The following is a 12,075-nucleotide window of genomic DNA, read 5'->3' on the forward strand; positions in this document are numbered from 1 at the left end:
AACCTATTTCACATTTAGATTATATATAGATAGTTATAGATATAGATAAAGACCATATTTGCCCATGATGAATTAGAATTCACAGGAAGTGAATTGCATTCTGCATCTTCTACAGTTGTTGACTTGTCAGCAGCAACCTTTATTTGTTAATATCTTTTAAAATTAATTTTTAGAAGTATGTATCTTCATTAATTTATTGTATTGTCCTTGGTCAAAAGCCTGAAGATCTATTTTTCAAGCAAACCTGCAAATTACAAAATTAGTAAGGAGTAATGTTAATGTTCAGCCTTTCTACAAGGTTTTTCTTGTTGGTGACCTTCCCCTTTCTAACAAGACCACCAGATTTTCTTTCCAGAGTTCAACAAATGCATTACACAAATCTGCTTTGCTGAATTTACCATTGCAGTTCGCAGTTGTTTCTATAGAAGAATTTTCATTGTGACATCTTATTACGTCTAAGAGTAGATCATCTTTTGAACAGCCTGAACTGGCTGATGAATGGCTTCAAGACAAGAAAAACATACATTCTGAGTTTCTGTCTTTCCAGAAACCTAAGAAAATTGCAATATTGGTACTGTCCTACCTTTCTGTCACTGGCTGAAGAGATTCAGACAAGTAGACATTATTATCTAATTGTTTCTCAAAAATATAACAGCAACAGGAATAAATTCACGTCCTCTGTTTGATTTTGTTCGTGAACATCTTCACAAAACCTGTTGCCTATAACGTAGTAAAGACAGTATCCTAGATTGGTAGAGTTTAGATGCATGTAGATGGGAACTCCAATAATTGTTTTATCTCTCCATGGCCCCAGGGTAGAATAATTTCTATCCTTCTTTTGAAAACTCAGTGACAGGAATTCTACTGCCATCCTTGGATATCCCATTGCTTAATTATTCTTATCATTACAAAGGTTTCTTCCTACTATCTGACCTAGATCTTCACTGCAGTTTAACCCCACCAAATTATTCTCTCCCTGTTAGGTACATGGAAAATTTTGTTATCTCTTTTTCTATGGAGCCTTTAAAATAGTTGAAAATCATTAGCATATCTTCATAGGAGTTTTATTACATAGATTCAACCACACTGTCTTTTGGAGACCACCTTCCTTCTAAGTCAAGAGTTTTATTCCTTTAATTTGTTTTTCTCTTCTCGATCCTATCTAAATGCTTCAGAGTTTCCTTGGAACACAGTGCTCACAAATGGATATTCCTGAGCAGTGCACTTTAAGACAGTTGACTGGAACCAAAGGTTGCTTCATGTAATTTAACTACAAAAATCCCGTTTATGCGTTTGGTCTGAAGTTGCATTTTAATGTGTCTGTATGAATATTATTGTAACCCATAATCTTATTCTCCTGTTCCTTTTCCACTGAGCTGCTCTCTACTCAAATTGTTTCCAGTCTATATTTTGGGCATTGTAAAATGTACAGGTGGTATATAGGTAGTTGAAACCCAAAGCAATGGAAGAAGTAAACAAACCAAACACAAGTGATTTCCTGCAACATATACTTCAGAGGTAAAAGAAGGCAAATACTGCGACCAAGCTGCATATGAATAATGCACGTATTTGATACCCTCAAAAGATTTTCCTTTAAAAAAAAAATATACCTCATTTTCCCTATTTTTCTGATTGATTTCAGTGACATTGCCATTGGATTATGTTCTTCCAAGTTTTCTTTCAATTCTTTTGTAAATATCCGACATATGTTCCTAATTATAATATATATATAATGAATGTGATAACCAGTGGATTACAACTCCTTTCAGTGACTATCTTCTTTCATCTTTCCTTGATTTGTAATACTCTTCAAGCCAAATAAATGTATAAAAAGATAGGATTTAATAGAAATGAACAGTCATAAAAAGATTCTCATGCTGTCTCAGTCAAGTTCATCAATGTTATTTTAAACTAATAAAAATCCATTTTAGAGAATCCATAAAAAGATTTCCGCATCTTCTTTATGTTCCTGAAAGCAGAACTTTTAAAAAACTGCTGGCAACACTTTCAATAACAGAAAAAAATTCCTAAAACCTTAACTCATTAATTCTAGGGAATTTTAGTTTTCTCTCCCCTCATGTTTGCATATTAAACTGGGAGTTGAATAAATTCTAGGAGTTTTAGGGCTCAATGTCAGTCTTCAAATTTGACGTGGTTTAAGTGTAACAACATGTTAATGATAATGCATGCAATTTTTACTGGGTTTAATTAATCTTACCATGAATGTGTAAAGCTGCCAGTATTTCCTGCTGAAGAACAGGTACGGGACTGCAGGGACTGCAATTCCTCAATCCACAGGCTTCAATGTTTGAGTAGTGTGTTTCAGATAAAAATTATGTTTTGCATCTCTATTTAGAAATTATTTTCTTTGGGATTTTTTCCATTGGAAGAACTACCATTAGATTTTTTTAGTTTTGCTGAGAAATCTTAAGCCTGATATTCCTCTGTCAACAGGCAGACACAAAGAATGCAATTTCTTTTTAATTTCTTTTTTATTCCTTTTTTTTTAACAAATGAACATTGACAATAGTAAAGGAGAAGAAGCTAAATATAGGCCATAAATACTTGGGTGGTCTTCAGATACCACAAATGGCTGAGTAATACCAATATGGATAAATAAAAGTAATTTGAAGCCCCTGCAACACATAGCCTTTCCACACATATGAATTATATATACTATTATGGCACACTGTATGAAATCCTTTATTTGACTGTTAATTATTGGAATGGTTCCAGTGTAAATTTTTTCCTGGGAAATGTCTTTCTTGACCTCAGCTGCCACAACTGTAACTTTAAAAATAGCACATTATCAACTAGCCATAAATATTGAGAAGAATTTCAGGGTTAGAAAATATCACTTTTTCAAATAACATAGTAAAAAATGCCTTGATTAAGGGTGAAATTTGCCCCCTGCAGATCTGAAGGCATGTGAAGCACTCAAGTGCCATTTAAATCCTCCAAATGGAAGTGAAGTGGTAAACTTCACTCCAAGCACACCTTTTAGATGCTCTTCTTTACATAAAAACTTTAGTTCTTAAAATTTTATTTCTAAAATTATTAAGCATGTTCAGAGCAGTATATTTTTCATTGTGTCTAAATATTATTTTCAAGCCTATATCTCCAAAGGATTTTGTTAATAAAGAAAATAATAGAGCCTCAGGAAATAGTGTTGCGATTGTAATAGACTTGGTTCAGTAAAGCTTCTGCTGTTAATTAAGAAACTTTCATCTTTGAAGTGCAGCATTAAAAAAAATTCTTATTAACAAAGGTATGTTAGGTCAGCAATAAGTAGATTTCCCTTTGAACATTATATCTAATCAATCCAGAGAGAATTAACACAATTATATTTTATCAGAAACATGTAGAGGGAAGGATCAACAGGGGGGATGGAGTGTGACTTTAGTATTAATTACAAAACTGTTTTAGGAAATAATCAATCCTTTGTTAATCAGGTCAGGTATATGAAATGACAAAGAAATTATTTATCAAGTCACAAGGGTGAAAGTCACACACAAGGGATTATAGTGATAAGTCTCTGAATTGTAGAGCAATCATATGTGTTTTCTTTGCATTTTAAGTTGTATTTCTAATTGTATTCTATTCCAAATATCACTAATTAACTTAGAAGGGAAACATTAAATGCTATAAACCATAAGAGACACATGAATTAGACCATTTCATTTTTCTGTGTTCCAGTTAGACTCTTGGAACACATGATTATTATTTTTTCAGTCTTAATTTCTGAATGTATTTGACTTGATTTGAAGGAAAGAATGTATTTAGTCTCTTCAATTGTTCTTGCAATAAATCCAAGCTGCTTTATGGAAACAAAAGCCACCTGAAAATTTATTGCAAACTGCATTACAAACCCCTATTATTCTTACATAAAGCACTGTCATTTCCAAATTTGACCATGTCCTTAGACCCTACTCTTTTTCCCAAAAATGCAATACAACTAGGAAATAGGAAATAAATCTCACTATAAAAAGATCTTTGGGTAAGCAGCAAATTAGGCACCATTCCAATAGTCCAGTCACAAGAATGTCTGAGAGAGGACCAGTTTGTTCTATTCTCTATTGTATTACGTTATAATATTTAGCCCATAATTTTTCATGCTTTTTTAAACTTCTTTGAAAAATATTCAGGAGCTGTCAGAAGCACTACTTTTTTCCCTGCTTATTTCTTCTTATTTCCTACTTATTTAGTTCTCTGATTTTTATTTGATGTTTTTAGTTAGTGCTTGGAACATCAGAATCTCTGCATAAGCCTGATAGATGAAGACCAAGAATTAATTAATTTCTGTTAAAAATCTTACAATTTTGTAACTTTCCATGTATTTTGAAATTTGCATGTCATTCCTAGTCTATATGAGTTGCTGCTTATTTCACTCTTTGGCACATGATACCTCAGTATCTACTACAGTTCAGCCCAGAAACCAGCCTTGTTGTACTAGCTGACCAAACACACGAGTAGTGAGAGGTTTTGTTACATGGAGTTTATGTGTCTCAAAAAAAAAAAAAAAAAAAAAAAAAAAAAAAAAAAAAAAAAAAGATATATATATATATATATAAAATCAGCAGCTGCGACCCCAGTGCTTCAGGGTGCAGGGTGGGTTAATGCTTGGACTCGATGATTTTAAAGGTCTTTTCTGATCTTGATGAGTGTATCATTCTACGGTTTTGCAGTAGCAAAAGTGAGCCTGATTATTTAATTGTGTTACACAAAATGGAAATTTATTTGACCAGCCAAGAAGAGAGTATGAAATCAAAATTTAGTTCATTTAGTGGAAATGGTGATACTTGGTTGGAGATCTGACTTGATGATCTTGGAGGTCTTTTTCTATTATTTTATGACTCGATTAAAGAACTTTTTCCTAAGAATCTTCAAATTAAAGAAATTGTCTTCAAACTACCTGTTCTTCCCAGGCCAGTTGTTTGATTCTCTTGTTAACATCTATCACAATGTTAATTGCCATTGGAAAGACACCTCCAGGGTTATTAGTGTTACTGCAGCTTTTAATTGCTACCTCATGGAAGAAAAGAGAGGTCATACTATTCCTCTCCTGTGGGGAAGAAAACCAATAGAAAGCAAAACAAAATCCCCTTTTTCCTTCCTTTTTTTCTTTTGGTAATAATTTTTCAACACTGTCTTATATTTTTTCATTTTTCCAGCCACCACTTTCATTAGTGAAATAATGAGATGTCCATGCACAAACCTTTTCTCTCATCTGAACTCTTTCCTCTGTCAGAGTTCTGTCTCTGAGATGATACTGTCTTGCCTGTTGCAAGCATTTGCTGGATTTCTTGAATTGATCTCCAAGCATCAGCTGCACAATGCCAATGCCAATTGGCACCCAAAAAATATTCACAGTCAAGCCAAAGTCTTAAGAGCTAAACATGGGTTTTCTTTATCCAAATCCTCCAAATATCATCTCTTACTATAGTCTGACATATTGTTCATAGAAAGGAAGGCTGATCCTGAATGCTAGAAATAACCTCTGACAGATATACCTGATGTTAACTGAGTACATTTTCATTATTCAAAATATCTGCTTTTTTCTCCCTCAAGACCTTCATTCACCAGAATGTCTCTAGGCTATTTTTGTCAAGGTTTGAAAAATGGCTTAGTGTGATTTTTTTTGATGCAAGTTAATACAGTGATAAGCACAGTAAAGTTTCCAGGAATAGCAAATCATTAATTTACTTCAAAAAAATAAGACTTCAGTGATGAATAAGCCCCATAAGGATTCTATAGTTTTAAGCAGCTTCACTGACAATGAATATATGAACTGGCTAAAAGAAAACTAAAACATGTTACTAAACCTGTATTTATTTTATTCAGCTAATCAGTAAGTAAGCTTTGCAATGGAAGGTGCTTGGCAAAGTTGTTAGATATTAGAATTTACTAAAATGAGTGACCTTTATTTTAAACATATTATACCCCAAAATTGTAGGAGAATATAATTTGAAGATGTAGCTAAGAGAAGAGAAGAAGAATGTTTTAGGCAAAATGAATCATTTTGAACTGTCATCACAATGTAGACAATACCTTGACTCATGTCCCAGTTTCATATGTATTAATAAACTGATCCAACCTTGCTGATGGAAATACTCACAATGAAATAACTCAAGGTGCTGTGATGTTTCTGGTCTGGAGTTCAGTCTACAACTGCAAGCTCTGTCATACCAGAAGGAAGACAAAGGCAATCTTTTATTCTTAGTGATGCTCCATTCTGCCTATTATGGTAGCAGTAATTTTTCCAAATCTCCCAATTGTCTTTTAAATCCCATCTCAGTTAAGTTACTCATAAAACACTGCTGCAACTGAGAAGAGTTTGCTGAGGCAAATACCTGATGCAATATCCTGAATTCACTAAGAATCCAGAATAATGCACTCCTTAGACTGTCGGCATGACACTCTGATGTTGAGAGGAGATATCTTTAGAAACGTGCCAAGTGTTTTTCATTATTTGAGATTTTTATTACCAAAACTAAGATATGAAGTGTTCTTCAGCCAGGAATTGTGAAGAGCACATTTGTAGATTTTGTACGGAATGGCAATGTAAGGGTATTAGTGACTTCTAGCCAGGGGAAAGCTGGTAAATGGTCAAATAGAGGCTTCTTATCAAAACCACAGGTTATCTGCCAATATGTGACCTTTTGCAAGGGCATGTAGAGATAGGAAAAAGTGATGATAGCTTCAAACTGAAAGAGAGAATAGGTTTTAATAGATATTGGGAAGGAATTATTTATTGTGAGGATGGTAAGGGAAGAGGTTTCCAGGAGAAGTAGTCCCTGGAAGTGTTCAAGGCTATGTTGGATAGAGCTTTGAGCAACCCGGTTTGGTGGAATATGTCCCTGCCCATGGTCGGAGGGTTGAACTAGATGAGCTTTAAGGTCCCTTCTAATCCAAACCTTTCTAAGATTCTATGATATTCACATGACACTTCTAAGAAAGAAATTTAAAATTTAAAACATTCCTTTCTAAAGTATGGTGATTCCTCAATTTTACTTTCAACTTAGAGTTACATTTCTGGTGGAAACTTATTCCTTCTGGATTTTTGGAACCAACTGTAAGAGCCATGACATTATTTGGCTCCAGCCCCAGTTTGGGGGCCAGAGATGAAGAAGGATTTGGCAACTTTGTTCCTACTCTTTCTTTCTGTGAACAAATTTATCTGACAAATGAAATAAAAGGGTTAGGTAGAAAAATTTAAATTATATCATACTTTGGTGGCTGGGGTAATACTAGCCTTATGAAATCAGTAGAATTAGAGTTTTTTAATTCTTCGATTAGATTTGACATTTGAATTTTAAAACACGTTCCATGTAGATCAGCAATGTGACATTTCTGTGATATTTATTAAAAAAATGAGAAAATCAGCACTATTTATCCGTGTTGTTCTACAAGTCATATTATTCTGGACAAATCAAAACTCTGTGCTTAGTTTTCTGCAGCCAAACCATACACTTGCTGAAAAATTATAAATCCTCATGGATTTTCGTTTACACAGAACTGGTAATCTCCCTTATGTTAGGAAAGGATTAGAATTGCAGGTGCAGGTAATACTGCTCTTCTGATCAAAAGCTCAGCCTGAATGATCTCTCACCAGCTCTTGAAACTCAAGAATAGCACCAAGGCAGAGAAATTTATGGTTATGGCAATTAAAAAGAGCTTTAAACTCCACACAAATGTTAACACTCTGCTTATACGTGCCATGAATGTATTGTTCATAGGGCCTTGCACACAGAAAGGCAGATTTTTTTTCATTTTCCTCTTTCAAAAACATTTTTTTTTGCGAAGGTGAGGGTCCTCTATGCAGAAAGATGCATCTTCCCAGCAGCCTGTTTAAAAGGATGGAAAAGAAAGATTAATTCATTATTCTCTAGAAATCAGCAAATGGAGGTTAAATAACTGTGCCAGTAAAAGAGAACCAGTCTGCCCAATGTGGACATTCCCTTGTGCACTACAAATTTCCCTGCTGATCAATAAAATATGTAATTTACTTGGTTTGAAGATTGTCTGGAGTGAGATGGCTACAGAAAACCCCTATCCAGCTTTTTCTTATCCCTATTTGTTTCTTACACTATGTCCAGAGGAGCAATATGAAATAATCAAAATTAATCCTGACATTTGGGGTTTTTTAACACCCCATTAAAAAAACACTTTAAAATATAAAAGAAGCCCTGGATTAAAAGTTAGAGTTTCAGCAGTGGGTTTATTAACAAAGAGTTGGTTGGCAATTAATTAATTGCAGCAATAATGTTCTGCATTGGAAATCACTCACATCTTAAACAGAGGGTCTCAAAGGAACAGGAACACTGAAATGTCTTGGCCAAGATACAAAAAAGAAAATATAGTCAGGCAAACTGTAATACATAACAGATTGTGTGAACTTTGTTTCATGAATGAATCAGAGCCACGGCATCCTTTTGGAGATAACCTACTGGCTCTAAGATGGTGGATTTAGACCCGTTGCTCTTCACAGCTTAATGTCAACCTTACATAAAAAGCTTCGACAATTTGAAAAATAACACAGAAATAACTTGTAAACATGAAATAGGATCCAAAGCTCACAGAGCACAATGGGAAAATCCCATTTCCATTGATATCAGTGATACTTGGTTGAAAGTTCTTTAAGGGATCTTCGGAAAAGTGGTACATTAGTTTAAAATGTGCTGCATTAGTTTAAAATTAATTCCTCCATAGCCAATCTAATCTAATCTAGGCTAAGAATATGAAGTACTCTCAAAAGAACAAGAAATCAGCATGGTTTTGCGCAAAAATCTGCAGTTTACCTCTTTTTTCATATCCAACAAGGGACTTTTTGAACATGATATTATTCCATTCATCTTCAGAGAATATGTACAAATACAGCTACAGCTTTTGTTATTCCCAGAGTTTGCCCAGCAGCTGAACAGTTTGGCTAAAATTTGACTTACTGAATCTTGATTTTCAGTTAAGATTCAAGAGAAACTAAAAATCCACTTTCTTACCACATCTTACTTTTTCTTTTCAGGCTTCTAAAAGCAATTGTTTTCACTGATAAATGGCATGCTTTTGATACAAAATGAGTTCAGCTTTTAGATTGTGAAACCTTGGGATACGACAGGCACCCTGATGCTGGCCAGGAGAGGGGCTCTTATGTTTTATGGCGCTACGGTCTCTTCTGTTGTGTGTGTATTCTCACCTGGTCCATGAGAATTCCAGGCTGCTGATGTACCACACTGATGGCATAGCCTGAGCCACCTCCAAAGAGAGGAATGAAGCCATACACCAAATATTTTTGCTGGCTGAGTTTTCACTTTGGGTTCACCCTGAGTTCATTGCATGTACGCTGGTTTGAGACACACCTTAGAACACCTGCATTGTGGTGCACTGCATGTGTCAGCCACATTTACTCCATTAATATTTGCTTGGGGCTATCCCGTATTTTGTGCCATGAACATGCCTGTAATGAGACTCTCTGGGTCTTTGAGAGGAGCTCAATGACTTGCAATTTAATGAAGGAATAACCTCATCACCCAATGACCTTGAATAGTGTGGACTGATTAAGCAATTATTCTGAATATTTAATTTCTGCATATTCTCCATACTATAAAATTAATGGTGTTCATAGCAACAAAGATAGAAAATCATCATAAATACATTATATTTAAATGACTAGCCCACATTTCATGCCTTTATAACAGTTAATAGAGCATCAATACAGAGTAAATTAGAAGCCAAGAGCAGCCAAAGCCCTGTAAGATTACTTCCAAGTTACTTTGGCACTAACACTTTTTTCTTAATCTTTACTTCAATTTTACTATAATGTTAATTATGTAAATTAATATATTCAGAAAGCAGGGAGTCCTTCTGCAAAACAAAGATAAGATTGAGGGTGTTTTCTTCTTCTTAGATGAGGTCTACAGCTCAAAAAAAGGTACCTTTACTATTTATACAAGGGAATTCACACCTTTTTTTTTTTGGGTGCTACACTGGAAACAATTCTATCTGAATCATTAATAGCAGAGGAAAAGAAATCTTAAGGTTGAATTATTGAGGAGGTTGGCAATGACAAAGAGATTGAAAGGCAAATTGAATGAAATTGAAGGAAGTGTGTACAGAAGTGGACAAAAAGGATGGTGAAAGAAAACAACCTGATTTTTCATTTGGATAACTGAGAGAAGCTGTCAAACGTTTTCACCTCCAGGGCTCTTTTTGAATTAGCACTAGTTTGACAGTTGCTGCTGTGAGGTGCCTCAGGATTAAAAGTGTGGAGAATAAAGATGTCATTCTGACTCCAAGAGAAGATGACATTCAGTAGATTTGTATTGGATTGCATCTTTATCACAGTAAAAAGCATGTCTCACTTGTTCTAGTAAGTGTCTTGCTTGCTTTTCATTTTCTGGACACCAAAAAATGCAGACTGACAGTCTGATTAGCTCTCATAACTTCCATTAATGAGTCTTCATTCAATCACATTTAAGGGATATTTATTCTTTAAGATCGAGGTTATAAAGGACAAGGCAGTAATGCTGTACCAATTATTTTCCTCTTTCAGCTGTCCTTATGAAATACAGAAAATGCTATGTTATTCAGCCAAAATGAGAAAATATTTATCAGGGTCGTCACTGAATGTAAAATGTTGTCTCCCATGAGAATTCTACCTGTAATTGAACAATTTGGAAAGCAGCATGGGTATTTATATTTTCCATGTCTGTTTAATTCACATTTATAAAGAAGTCTGAGAATTTGTTGAAACAGAAAAAAAAAAAAAAGTACCGATGGATTATTTTTGGAACTATTCCTAATGCTTTTAAAGAAAAAAAAATTAAAAAACATAAGCAATGTCCTCCCCTGGGAGGAATGAATTAACTTGAAGGAAAATCTCTATACAGAAATCATTCTTTTTAAAAATACAGAGATGATAACAACTTCAAAAGAATAATGTTTGAAGAGATTTTGGAATAAAGAAGACACCATGAATATTAGCCCAGGATACATTCAAAGAGATTAAATCACAGGATAGCATATATAAAATGTAAAAATTTTAGTATGTTCAGTATTTTGCCACTGAAAATAGTATCGTCTTAAGTGGCTAGGCCCTTATGAAGCCATTGATATCATGCCATCCTCTTTTTTTCTGAGATGCGTCCCCTCCCTCTCCTGCTTCCCCTCACCAAAGTTAGGATTCAGTTTTGGTATGCATAAAATGTTAATAAACTAGGAGATTCTTTAAATTAGGTGTTCCAATTAAGTGGCATCTAGATGCTGGGGAAGAAAGAGTCTTAAAACACGATGAATATGCTGTTCAGAGGCAGAAGTACCAACAGAATTTATATCTGTTGCAGTGTTAGTCTTAAAGCCTACACTTAACAGTGTCCCTTCTGTAAGTATTACCAAATTGGCATAGAAATCTAAGTGGATTAAAGAAACCCAATCAAAAACAACGATGACAAAAGCCAATCACCCCCCCCTACCACCACTTCCTCAACAACAGCATCAAAAAAAACGCCATCCTGAACTAACAAAACTTTATGGGAATATATATTTTTATTCTTTACCCAACCAAGATATTTATTCTCCCTCATTATGCCTTTTGCAAAAAGAAATCATATTCTCTATTCAGGCTGTGCTTAACCTGATGAAATGAGACAAGCATTTTAGTCTCTTTTGGTGAAAAATAATCTGTTCTTTTTCCTAAACTATTCTATTTTCCCTAAGTTTACTTTATGATTTATACTGAAATTGTGTTGTTTAATGCATTTTAGTTCCACATTTGCCTTTTTCTTGCTGGTTTATAATGACACTTTTCAAACATCCTATGATGAACCAATGTCTTCTTCCCATGCTATTTTTGAGCAAAAAGCCCCTAGCTCATCTGAGAAATTTTAATTACTTCTTCAAGACTATTTGATGTCCTAATTTTCTTTACAATTCTATTCATCATGCTCCTTTGATCTAATGATTCTGCCATGACACTTGGATTCTGTTCCTGTTGTGCTGTCCTTCTTTGAATCATCAGCAAATTCTGTGAACTCACATTTAACCTCTGTATCCAAATCATTAAGAAACTTTCATAAGGCTCTT

The sequence above is a fragment of the Zosterops lateralis genome (assembly GCF_965231275.1).
Source record: "Zosterops lateralis genome assembly, chromosome: 2".
Lineage (NCBI taxonomy): Eukaryota > Metazoa > Chordata > Aves > Passeriformes > Zosteropidae > Zosterops > Zosterops lateralis.